The sequence below is a fragment of the Dendrobates tinctorius genome, unplaced genomic scaffold, assembly GCF_039654945.1.
Source record: "Dendrobates tinctorius isolate UK_male_01 unplaced genomic scaffold, ASM3965494v1 ptg000029l, whole genome shotgun sequence".
Lineage (NCBI taxonomy): Eukaryota > Metazoa > Chordata > Amphibia > Anura > Dendrobatidae > Dendrobates > Dendrobates tinctorius.
The window spans coordinates 20,890,290-20,903,267 of record NW_027361697.1 but is presented as its reverse complement, the minus strand read 5'-3'; positions in this window follow the sequence as shown (position 1 = coordinate 20,903,267).

The window sequence follows — 12,978 nt, the reverse complement described above, 5'->3', positions numbered from 1 at the left end:
CATTCTAGTCGTCCCATACCTGGATGACCTCCTCATCAAGTCTTCAACCTTCAAGGACTGCGAGGTCAGTGTCTCAATCACAATAGACACACTGAGTCGTCTGGGATGGTTAGTCAACCTACAAAAATCGTCGACTACCCCGAGTCAGACTCTAACCCTCCTGGGAATGCTATTCAACACTTCCAGGGGCCTGGTGCTCCTTACCAAGGACAAGACACTGGCCATCCGTCTGGGAGTTCGTACACTCCTCCGCAGTCCTCCCCGATCTCTCCGGTTTGCCATGAGAGTCCTCGGCAGGATGGCAGCAGCAATAGAGGCAGTGCCATTTGCCCAGTTTCACCTCAGGCCTCTTCAACTAGCCATACTCAGATCTTGGGACAGGAATCCCTTCTCCCTCGACAGGGTCTTCCGGTTGACGTCGTCAACCAGGAGGTCCCTGCATTGGTGGCTCAAGCCAACCTCGCTTGCATGGGGAAAACTCTTTCTCTCAGGTCAATGGAAGATCCTGACTACAGATGCAAGCCTGACAGGCTGGGGGGTGGTGCACCTACATCACAGGGCACAAGGTAAGTGGTCACCAAGGGAAGCGACCTTGCCCATCAATGTCCTGGAAATCCAGGCTATCTTCCTGGCACTGAGAGCCTTTCATCACCTGCTTGCAGCCTCACACATACGGATACAGTTGGACAATGCCACGGCTGTGGCATATGTGAATCACCAAGGCGGGACCCGCAGCGCCCAGGCGATGAGAGAAGTGGCACATATCCTCCACTGGGCGGAAGACACGAGGTCGGTACTCTCTGCGGTCCACATTCCGGGTGTAGAAAACTGGGAAGCCGACTTCCTCAGCAGGCAAGGAATGGACTCGGGGGAGTGGTCTCTCCATCCCGAAATTTTTTACCAGATCTGTCAACGCTGGGGAGCCCCGGATGTGGACCTAATGGCATCCCATCTCAATATCAAGGTCTCCAATTTCATGGCCAGGACACACGACCCGCGGTCGCTCGGAGCGGATGCCCTGGTCCAGGACTGGTCCCAGTTCCAACTCCTGTACGTTTTTAAACCCCTCCCCCTGATCCCCAGGGTCGTGAGGAAGATCAAACAAGAGGTAGTTCCAACCATCCTCATTGCGCCAGATTGGCCCCGACGTACATGGTACGCCGACATCGTTCAAATTACAGCAGACGCCCCCTGGCGTCTACCCGACCGTCACGACCTTCTGTCTCAAGGTCCGTTCTACCATCAGAATTCAGGGGCTCTCAGTTTGACGGCATGGCCCTTGAAACCTGGATTCTAACCCACGCAGGGTTTTCACCGGAAGTCATTGCGACCATGATCAGGGCAAGGAAGCCAGCCTCCGCCAAGCGCCAAGATTTATTATCGTACCTGGAGAGCTTTCTTTTCCTGGTGCGAATCTCATGGACAAGTCCCAATCTCTTATTCTCTCCCGTAGGTCCTAGGTTTTCTTCAATTGGGCCTAGATGCCAAGCTATCCCTAGGCTCGCTTAAGAGTCAGGTGTCAGCGCTTTCAGTCCTTTTTCAAAGGCGCATTGCTACCAAACCGCAAGTAAGGACTTTCCTCCAGGGAGTTTCCTGATTGGTTCCTCCCTACAAACGTCCGCTGGACACGTGGGACCTCAATCTAGTCCTGACAGCATTGCAGGCACCACCCTTCGAACCCCTTAAAGAAGTTCCACTCTGCATTCTGTCACAGAAAGTGGTTTTTCTAGTGGCAATCACCTCGTTACGCAGAGTGTCTGAATTGTTAGCACTTTCCTGCAGACGGCCTTTCCTAGCCTTTCACCAGGACAAGGTGGTTCTCCATACAGTACCATCCTTCCTTCCGAAGGTTGTGTCCAACTTCCACCTCAATGAGGAAATTTCACTGCCATCATAGAATCATAGAATCGTAGAGTTGGAAGGGACCTCCTGGTCCATCTGGTCCAACCCCCTCCTCAAAGCAGGATTCGCTAAATCATCCCAGTTAGATGTCTGTCCAGCCTCTGTTTGAAGACTTCCATTGAAGGAGAACTCACCACTTCTCGTGGCAGCCTGTTCCACTCATTGATCACTCTAACTGTCAAAAAGTTTTTTCTAATATCTAATCTGTGTCTCCTCCCATTCAGCTTCATCCCATTGCTTCTACTCTTTCCTTGTGCAAATGAGAATAAAGTTGATCCTTCTACAATGTGACAGCCCTTTAGATATTTGTAGACAGCTATTAAGTCTCCTCTCAGTCTTCTCTTTTGCAAACTAAACATTCCCAAATCCTGCAACCTTTCCTCATAAGACAGGGTTTGCAGACCGGTCACCATTCTGGTCGCTCTTTTCTGAACTTGCTCCAGTTTGTTGATGTCTTTTTTAAAATGTGGTGCCCAAAATTGGACACAATATTCCAGATGAGGTCTGACCAAAGAGGAGTAGAGGGAAATAATTACTTCACGTGATCTAGACTGTATGCTTCTGTTAATACATCCTAGAATTGCATTTGCCTTTTTTGCTGCTGCATCACACTGTTGACTCATATTCAGTCTGTGATCTATTAGTATACCCAAGTCTTTTTCACATGTGCTGTCACTTAGCCCTATTCCTCCCATTCTATATATGCTTTTTTCATTTTTATTGCCCAGATGTAGTACTTTGCATTTCTCCCTGTTAAAAACCATTCTGTTAGTTGCTGCCCACTTCTCCAGTTTATTTAAATCTTTTTGAATCCTCTCTCTCTCTTCTCTAGTATTAGCTATCCCTCCTAGCTTTGTGTCATCAGCAAATTTAATCAGTTTACCCTCAATTCCTTCATCTAAATCGTTGATAAAGATGTTGAACAATACAGGGCCCAGGACAGAGCCCTGTGGTACCCCACTTGAGACATTCTTCCATCCCTTTGCTCGGTTCCGGTTCATAGAGTGGAGAAGGCTCTGCATACGCTTGACCTCGTCAGAGCATTGCGGATTTACGTGTCCAGGACTGCTCCCTTCCGGAAGTCTGATTCCCTCTTCATTCTTCCGGAAGGCGGTCGCAAGGGACTGCCGGCTTCCAAGGCTACCCTTGCCAGGTGGATCAAGTCCATACATGAGGCCTACCGACTTAACAGTTCCCCTTTTCCGGCCGGTATCACAGCACACTCTACACGGGCAGTAGGGGCCTCCTGGGCCATTCGGCACCAGGCTTCGGCACAGCAAGTGTGTAAGACGGCCACTTGGACTAGTCTGCACACGTTTTACGAAACACTACAGTGTTCATACCCAGTCCTCAGCGAATGCGAGCCTGGGTAGACGGGTTTTGCAGGCGGCAGTGCCCCAAGTTTAGGGACCTGCTAGCACAATATTTGTCCATTGCTTCCCACCCAGGGACTGCTTTGGGACGTCCCATGGTTCTGTGTCCCCCAATGAGGCGACAGAGTAAAGGAGATTTTTGTGTACTCACCGTAAAATCTCTTTCTCTTAGCCTCTAATTGGGGGACACAGCTCCCACCCTGTTGCCCTTACGGGCCGTTGTTACGGTTAAGTTCTCATATTGTTCTTTGAGCTCGTACTTAGTAGCCCTCTTACAGGCATGGTTATGTTGTTATTGTTCCGTTCCTCCTAATGCTTTTGCACAAAACTGGAGAAGGCTGACGCCGTCCAGGGGTGTATACTGCAGAGGAGGAGCCATAGTTAATCTTTTTCAGATTATGCATAGTGTCGCCTCCTAGTGGACAGCAGCATAACACCCATGGTTCTGTGTCCCCCCAATTAGAGGCTAAGAGAGAGATTTTACGGTGAGTACACAAAAATCTCCTTCTTTTTTTTTTTTTTTTAAATCGGCAAACAGATCTATGTCTTGGGTCCCCCACATTTTTACAATCTGCCGAAAAATGGACCATTTTAGTACCCATTCCCCCTGTTGTAATTTGGGTGCGGCTCAAAGTCTGCCCTTTGATTCTCTGTACCCCGGATGTGTAGGGCTGTCAGAGATAGCAGGTTTGCCTCCGCTAGTTTGAGGATTCTGGCGGATGTGTCTCGATTGTCCAAAAGAATGCGGACATGGTGATTCTGGAGCAGGGGTAGGAAGTGTGTCAGTGCATAGCCTACTGCTAGAAGCTCTTTTTGATTTGAGGAGGCTTTTAGTTCTTGATCTCCCCATACGTCCTGAGTCACCTCGTTGTTCATGTGTGCTCCCCATCCCGTGGGACTGGCATCCGTTGTCACTATGTGTGTTTTCTTTGTTACCCAGAGGATCCCTTTGGACAGATTTTCCTGGTTTCCCCACCAAGCTAGGGAATGAATAGTTCTTGAATTTAGGGTAATACGACCCTCTAGGTGTCCCCCTATTGCTGCCTAGTTGGCTAATACGTCCCACTGGAGATCTCTCTAGTGTAACTGAGCCCATTGAACTGCTAGCAGGCAGGCGGATAGGGAACCCAGCAGTGACATAGCCTTCCTTAGTGTCATAGAGGTATTTTGGATTGCTCTCGCTGTAATTTGAGCGATTTTCTCCTTTTTGTGGTCTGGGAGGCGACACTCCTGAATGTTTGAGTCTAGTGTTAGGCCCAAGAATTCTTGTTCCCTGCTGGGCTCCAATCTTGATTTTTTTTTTAGATTTAGGAGCCAGGCTAGGCCTTGTAGAGTGTCCATCACCCTGTCCCTCTGTTCTCTGCATTTTTGAGCCGAGCTGCCTGCTATTAGGAAATCGTCTAGATACGGGATTATTATTATGTCTTGTTCCCTTATGTGAGCCATCATCTCTGCTATTATTTTGGTGAATACCCGCGGGGCTATCGATATTCCGAACGGCAGGGCTCTGTACTGGAATTCTTTCACCTTGCCCTTTATTGAGACGGCTAACCTGAGATATTTTCTGGAGTCTTTGTGGATAGGGACGTGATAATAGGCGTCGCTGAGATCTAACACCGTCATGTAACTGTTTGGTAACAGGACTTTGGTGGTGGACCTGATCGACTCCATTTTGAAACTCTGATTCCTGACGTATTCGTTTAGCTTTTTCAGATTTATAATCGTTCGAAAGGTGCCGTCCGGTTTGGTTACTAGAAAAAAAGGGGAGTAGAACCCTCTGCCCATATCCTGCAGGGGAACCTCCTGGAGGACTCCTTTTTTTACTAGGCCTAGGACCTCGCTTTCTAGCGCTTCTTGTTCCCGCGTACTGGATCTCAGCGGCGTTATTACATACTTTTGAGGTGGAAGGGAGAGAAAGTCTATTCTTAGGCCCTCCTGGATTAGGTTTACTATCCATGGGTTGTTTGAAATTCTCCATGCTGGAAGAAAAAGGGTTAACCTTCCCCCCACCCTGGGCGTACTGTCACTTGGAGGGCTTTTTGTCTCGGGGAGAGTTATTAAAGAAGAACCCTCTATCTCTTCTTTTATCATCCCACTTTTGTTCCCTCGGTGATCTCCTCTGAAAAATCCTCCTATTTCGAAAGGGCCTTTTAAATGCTGCTGGTCCCAAATTTGGGAATCCTTTCTTCTTGTCCCCCGCTTTCTGGAGGATGTCATCTAACGTCTCCCCAAAAAGGAATTTCCCTTCACAGGGGATTGAACATAATTTCATTTTGGTCTGTAGGTCCCCTGGCCAACTTTTAAGCCATAGTGTCCTTCGGGCCGCGTTTGAAAGTGCTGCTGTTTTGGACGATAGCCTGACTGAATCGGCCGATGAGTCCGCTAGGAATGCAGCCGCTCCCCTTATTACTGGGATAGAATCTAAGATCTTATCTCTTGGTGTCCCTTCCCACAGCTGTTTCTCAAGTTGGTCCACCCATACCATTAGGGCTCTTGAGGTACATGTCGCCGCTATTGCTGGCCTGAGGTTACCGCCTGCTGACTCCCATGCCCCCTTTAGAAAGGTATCCAACTTTTTATCTAGGGGGTTCCTGAGGGTGCCCATGTCCTCAAAGGGAAGGGCGAATTTCTTTGAGGCCTTAGCGACTGCTACATCGAGTTTCGGGGCTTTATCCCAAGACGTAGATGCCTCCTCCTCGAAGGGGTATTTTCTTTTAAGGGAAGGGACTGTAGTATTTTTCCTGTCTGGCTTGTCCCATTCTTTTTTGACTAGGCCCTTGACAATTTCGTTAAGCGAAAATACTCTCCGTTTTTTCTGGCCTAGTCCCCCGAACATTATGTCCTGGACTGTTTTATCCGGCCTAGGGTCCAATACCCCCATGGTAGACGTTACAGCTTTTACAAGTCTGTCTACCTCTTCTAGGGGAAAACAGTGACGCCCTCCTGTTTCCTCGTCTGAGGATGAGGAGCCGGATTCCGAGGTTTTAGACGTTAGTTTCTGACTGGGAGGTTTCTATCGTGTCTTTCTTCCCCGTTTTATCCCTATGCTTAAGGGATACGAGGGCACTCTGAACCTCTGATTTAATTGCGGCACTTAGGTCGGATGCGAAATCCGGAGTCTCCTGACAAAGAATTTCCTTTGTGCAAGACTCACATAGTTTTTTCTCCCATGATATAGGTAGGGCTCTAGCGCAAGTGGGGCATTCCCTGTTCTTCTTTTTTCCCTTCTTCTTTCCTTAATAAGGGAGAGGAATTGTATTACAAGGGTGAACATTCACGAAGATCACTTACCCCCAAAGGTGCGCGGCTGCAGGTACCGATTCGGGAGATGGAGTCAGGTCCTGTATAGGCTGATCTCCTGGTGGCGATTTGCTCCTTGCCGCTGACATACTACGCCGCGTGGATTGGCTGCTGGAACGGCCCCCTCTGTTTCGTTCCTTTTGTCGGTGGTGGTGGTGTTGCTGCTGCTGCTTAAGCTGCTGCCTGGCATGCTGCTCCTGTTGCTGGTCACTATCCTCCATTATTAGGATCGCTTCCAGCCAGGAGTTTCTATATTCACCATTTTTAAATTTGCCGCCCCGTATCGTCACCGCTCCCATCCTGCATCGCGCTGGACGGGGAGCGCGCTCCTGCGCATGCGCCTGTTTCAGGGACCCGGAAGCCGCTCTTCTACTTTCGGGGCCGCGGCCATCTTGGTACTCTCAGTACCATGGCACTGCCCGCACTCCACCGGGTCCCCGCGAGCCAGTCTCCTTTCCGGAGCGGCGACTCCAGCGTCTCCCCCCGCTCACCCGGCAGCCCGCATTGGCCCCAGCTTCGGGCACCGTTCCTGCCGCGACAGGGGCCTCACCACTGCCGAATACTGGACAGGCCGGCCCCGGATCCGGACTCTTTTGACACAGGTACGCCGTACTGTGGGTCCCCCCGTCAGGGACAGGAACCCAACTGAAGGCGGAGAGGTACCGCCCTTTTTATCTGTAGGTTCCTGTCCCTGAAGGGCGGATCCCCTCTCTCCGTGGTGCCGTCATGGGTGAGAGAGAAAATCCTAATGGCCACCGGGGGCAAAAAACCAAACTTAAGCACAGCTTAAGAAAAAAAAAAGGTTAGTTACCTGTGCTTTTTATCAGTCCTGATCCAGCATGGATCATGACATTTATTACCTAAGGTGGTTTCAGCAGAGTCCATATTGTAAATCTTGTAAAATTTGGAGATGTGAAGAGACCCCAGATGCAGCCTTAGATACCTGCAGAATGAAAGCTTTATGTCTGCTTGTCTTTGTGGAATGGGTGGTAATTGACTGCCCCCGTCGATCTGTAGGCTTCTACAAGCACAGACCTAACCCACTTGGAAATAGTTGTGTTGTAGGCTGGCAGATGTGTGCCAAAATCATCAGGAGTTGCAAAAAAATAAAAAAAGAGGATTCTGAAGATTTCCATGACAGTTGAGTACACTAATTGCCATAGAAAAGTCTAAATTATGCATATGATACTTGTGGATGAGAAGGATGATATCCCAATTGATATGAAAGGCAGAAACGTCAGGAGAAAGGAAGGCATAGAACGCAAGGCTGCCTATTCTGATTGGGAAAGGGGATTTGCAGAAGAGTGTAGCTAGCTCCTTCCAGTAAAAGAGTTGGGAGAAATACCACAAAGACTCAAGGGGAATACTGGAGAGTAGATCAAAAGGTTCTATAGATTGCTTATAAGTAGAGGCACAGTAGACCTCTCCATGAAGGCAGGTTTTAACCTGATCATAAGTGCATCGAAAGGCACAAATATGACCTTCTAAGGGAGGCAGAGGTGAGGCCTAAATCCAAACTTTACTGGAGAAAAATAGTTGAGTACAGCAATACAAAGTAAAACCCCACGCATTGGTGGTATACCCGAGCAGATTGAATTTTGCTAGTTTTGAACATCGTTTGCATAATGGAGTCAGAATAACCCTTGAACTTCATAATTTCAGCCTTAAGGCCACGTTCACACGTTGAGTATTTGGTAAGTATGTTACCTCCTTATTTGTAAGCCAAAACCAGAAGTGGTGACATGTTTCTAATCTACTTCTCTGATTGTTCCAGTCTTGGTTTTGGCTTACATATACGGAGGTAAAACACTGAATGCTCAGTGTGTGCACGTCGCCTAATACAGTCATGACTTTAAATGCAGTTGAGGTAAATTATGGTGGAATAGCAGACCTGAGTAAAGGAGGTAGGGATGAAGGGTGAGTCATGTAAAGTCTGCAACTGGATGAATCTGTTCAGCATTACAGGCGCCTGTCGGGAGCTCTTTGAGTTGCTGGGATGCTTTCCTTTTTAACAAGCTTGAAACACAAGCAGGAGAACAGAAGAAAAAGTGCTTCCCAACAGGTGGCTTTCACATTCTGTTTGAGATGGCACACAAAAAGGTCCAGGCCAGGGCTACCCAAAACAATGAAAGAGCTGGTGCAAAATCTCTAAGAATAAACCACTTTTCTGCATCTTAACTGAGAAAAATCAGTGGCTTCAAACCAGAATGTGGACTGCATGGAGAGCCGGAACATGAAGCTCTGCTTAGTAAAGTTCAGCAGCTCCCTTCATGTCAGGGGAGCCCCTGATACCATACCCTTCATGTCAGGAGAGCTCCTGATGACATACCCTCCAGTGGTTCAAGTGACAATTGCCATCTGTCTGGACCTGAAGGAAGGGGACCAGTGGGAAAGAGCTGTAACAGTGTTTCTCAGTTCCAGGATAGTGAGATCGGCTTCCTGCAGTCTCTGTTCCAAGTGTTGGGAGCCTACTGCTGCTTAGCCAGGGCTGCCATAGGTTGTCACCACTTTCTAATGGATGGAAAAGTGGAATCTGTGGTCTTGCACAGGTACAGAAAAAAGACTTTAAGGAATCCACTAACTTGTTCTATAAAGATATAATGGCTAAAAGGAGGGGGTGGAAAAAGACTGTCATCCCTTCACCAACAGATTATCTAGATTGGGGATGATCACCAAGCCGGTGGCACAATTTAGTGCAAATCCAATGGGAGGAGGGGGATATGCTGGAAATGAAAACAACCTATAGGGAGGGAATTGCTAGCGTAACCCGGCAATGAGGGTGTGAAGATATGCTCTCAAGATATTCACAACAAAGGAAAACTCTCCTTGCTCCAAAGACGCAGCCGTTAATTCTATGCAAAAATCTTTGGCCCTGCACAAGCCTCTAAATCCAGGATGGGTATGACTAATCTCAGAGTCACAAGGAAGAAGTTGCTTAATATCAAGGAGAAAAACTCAACCCACCAATATTACCTCCTTGGCCCTGGTGTCAGCCATAGGTTAAATCTCTCTGAAATAGAAAATTCATACCCACAACACACCCGAGAGGACAGCTTGAGTGGTCATTGTAGAGCTGAAGGGGTAGACCATTTTTGAACAGACTTGCCAAGAAGGCTTTTGGTTTAAAGTAAGAAAGTAAGATTTGATCTTGTTGGCTTGTCACATACACACCCATGAAGGCTGTTCAAAGCAGTAGTAAAAACTTGTCTTCGATTTCGGGGATAGCCTGAGGATTTGGAGTAAAGGCGGAGGAGGGCACACCCATATATCAGTGATGTGCAACATTACTCAAATTCCTAGTATTTCCCCTTTGAGAAAGAATTTACAAGTAGTGAACATAAAATCTGGCCTGATCAGATGTTTTTTTTTTTCCCTGCAATTGTAGCAAAGGTGTATAAATGGAGCCCTAGTTTTCTACGAATGCCATGTGCATAAAATGTTCTTTGTGGAAATTGGCTAAAAATCCATGGCAAAAAGTGTCAGAAACCAAAAGTAATTTGACTTTTTCTTCAACTTACCTGGCATTTTGTAAGAACTAATTGCATGTAAATTCCTACAAGCATCTATAATTATTGGAAACCTCTTCCTGCCAAAGCATAAAATCTAAGTGTATATTCGTGAGCTCTAACTGAAGACCTCTGTAGTGACTTCACAGGCCAGTCCTGTCCAAATATGTATACAATATAAAGGCAGTATCTTCCAGGCATGGCGCATAAGTATATCTTCAGGACATCTTATAGAAGGACTGGCGCTACATATAATGTAGGTAGATCAACTCTGAGGATACTATAGTTGGTATTTTTAAAACTGAAGCAGCTTTTAGAATTACTTCATTGTATTTTTGGCATCGATTAAATTGTATTGTTTTCCTTAAGATACAAAAAAACAAACAAACCCATGCAGAAGAGAACAAAAGTGAAATACCAAAACCTTAGAGTCTTTAAAATTTACTTGTATGGTAAATTAAACAGTGTTTAAATACAGTAATATCCTGCTAACTGAAAGTTTGGCTATACTGCTACAAAATGGTCATATGCTTAGTCCTACGTCACCTCCTTTTTACAAGTAACAAGTTGCAAAAGCAGCACAAATATTAAAATGTAGTCATAGGTTTTTTGGGCATGAGTGGAAGAAAAATAAGTGAAAATATTCACTAATGCTGGGTTTAAGCATTTTTCATGTAGGCCCCACCATAGTTACTCTTATATTTTAGATCTGTACAGATATATAGCTAAGACAATAACCAAAAAGTTTCTGGTTGAAAGTAGAAATCTTTCTAACTTACACCCATTCAAGTTCTTTTTTTTTTTTTTTTTTACTGCTTATTCTACTCACCTCAGTAGCTGGAGGTAAGTGGGGCTGGTGACTTACTGATGCCTGCCAGTAGGCATTATGCTTCTGTCCCAATGCATAGTATGATTGCTCAATACCTGCCAATTGTTCATGCATCTAGCATGTTTCACTTGAGATCACTGCCCCTGCTCACTTCCCAATACAGAAGTATAGCAAGAATAACCCTTTTAGCTCTAGCAAGAGAATATGGACTTCCATGGAGTAGATGTAGTTGACTGAGTATGGAAGCAATGCTCAATGAAAAAAAAAAAAAAAAAAGGAAAATATTTCTTCACTAGAAGGAAGGTGGTCCTACTTTTGTGCCCCCTAAGTCCATGAATAGTGAACATATATTTCCCTTAAAAACAATTTTAATTCCTTATTATAGTAAAAAACGCCTATCCCAGTGTGTAGGGTAAAAAAAGCCCTTCTATAACCCACAATATTGACACACAAAATTGCCTGCAATAACCCTGCAATATGCCTCACTGACTCCTTCCTTGCCGTGGAGGTTGGCACCCTAAGAGACGATTTTTTGGCGCCCCACTCAATGTGGACTGTCCCTCTCTCCCCTAATATCACCCTATCAATATAGGGGGGCAACAATATAGCAAAGAAAAGAAATGAAAGGAATAGATCCTTACACAATATATAACATTTCATTTAGTAGGTTCAAACCCAGAATTAGCAGGCAACATAAAAAGGCCAAACATTAAGGCCCATAATTGCCACAATGATCCAAATCCAGAAAAAATATTAAACACACAGCAGCATATTCACATCCCAGGAGCAACAATTTTCCCCCCATAAATAAAGGACTTATTCATATATGATAATATCAATGTAACAGCCCCTCAATCATAGGGATATAAGGCCTTTGAAATAGAGCCATATACAATAATGCAAATGATTGAATTTTAGCATATATTTAGGCCACCTCAAAAAATGTTACACACATAGCGGCATATTCATTAACCTAGGAGCAATGATCTCCCCCCATTGATAAAAGACTTATTCACATATGGTAATACCAATAGGTAGCCCCTCAATTGTAGGGACATAAGGCCTTAAAAAATAGAGCAATGTACAATAATGCAGATAATTGGAACTTAGCGTATGTTCAGGCCACCCCGACGCGTTTCCCCGGTTCATCAGGAGGAATGCATATCGATGCCAGATGCCATGATGATGTAAGGCATAACCGGTGCTCTAAGACAGGGGATTTAACCCCTTCCTGCCATCCGACGTACTATCCCGTCCATGGGACCTGGGCCCCTATGCCCATGGACAGGATAGTACGTCTCAGCGATCAGCGGCGCCCACGTGGTGAGCGCCGCTGATCGCGGCCGGGTGTCAGCTGATTATCACAGCTGACACCCGGTACAATGTGTCAGGGGCGGTCACGGACCGCCCCCCAACACGTTAACCCCTTGCACACCGCGATCAAACATGATTGCGGTGTACCGGGAGTTAAAGGGAAGCATCGACAGAGAGGGGGCTCCCTCCGTGCTTCCCTGAGCCCCCCACGGCAGCGCAATGTGCAGCGCTGCTGCGGGGGGCTCTTTCCCTACAGGCCCCCGAATCCAAAATGGCGACGGGAGCCTTCGGGGGCCTGCAGGAAGCTGGCTTCCTCAGTGCCTGCAAAGCGCAGGCATGAGGAAGCCTTCGGCACTGCCTGTGACAGATTGCTGATCTGTCACAGTGATCTGTGATGTGACAGATCAGCGATCTGTCACAGGACAGTGATGTCCCACCTGGGACTATGTAATAAAGTAAAAAAACAAAAATAAAAAAAAAAAGTGTTAAAATAATTTAAAAAAAAATCGCCAAATAAATTAGTAAAAAAAAAAAAAAATTCCCCAATAAATTCATTTTTTGAAAATAAAAAACCAAAACAATAAAAGTACACATATTAGGTATCGCCGCGTCCGTAACGACCCGCCCTATAAAACTGTCCCATTAGTTAACCCCTTTAGTGAACCCCTTAAAAAATAAAAATAAAAAACGAAGCAAAAAATAATGATTTATTATCATACCGCCAAACAAAAAGTGTAATAACGCGCGATCAAAA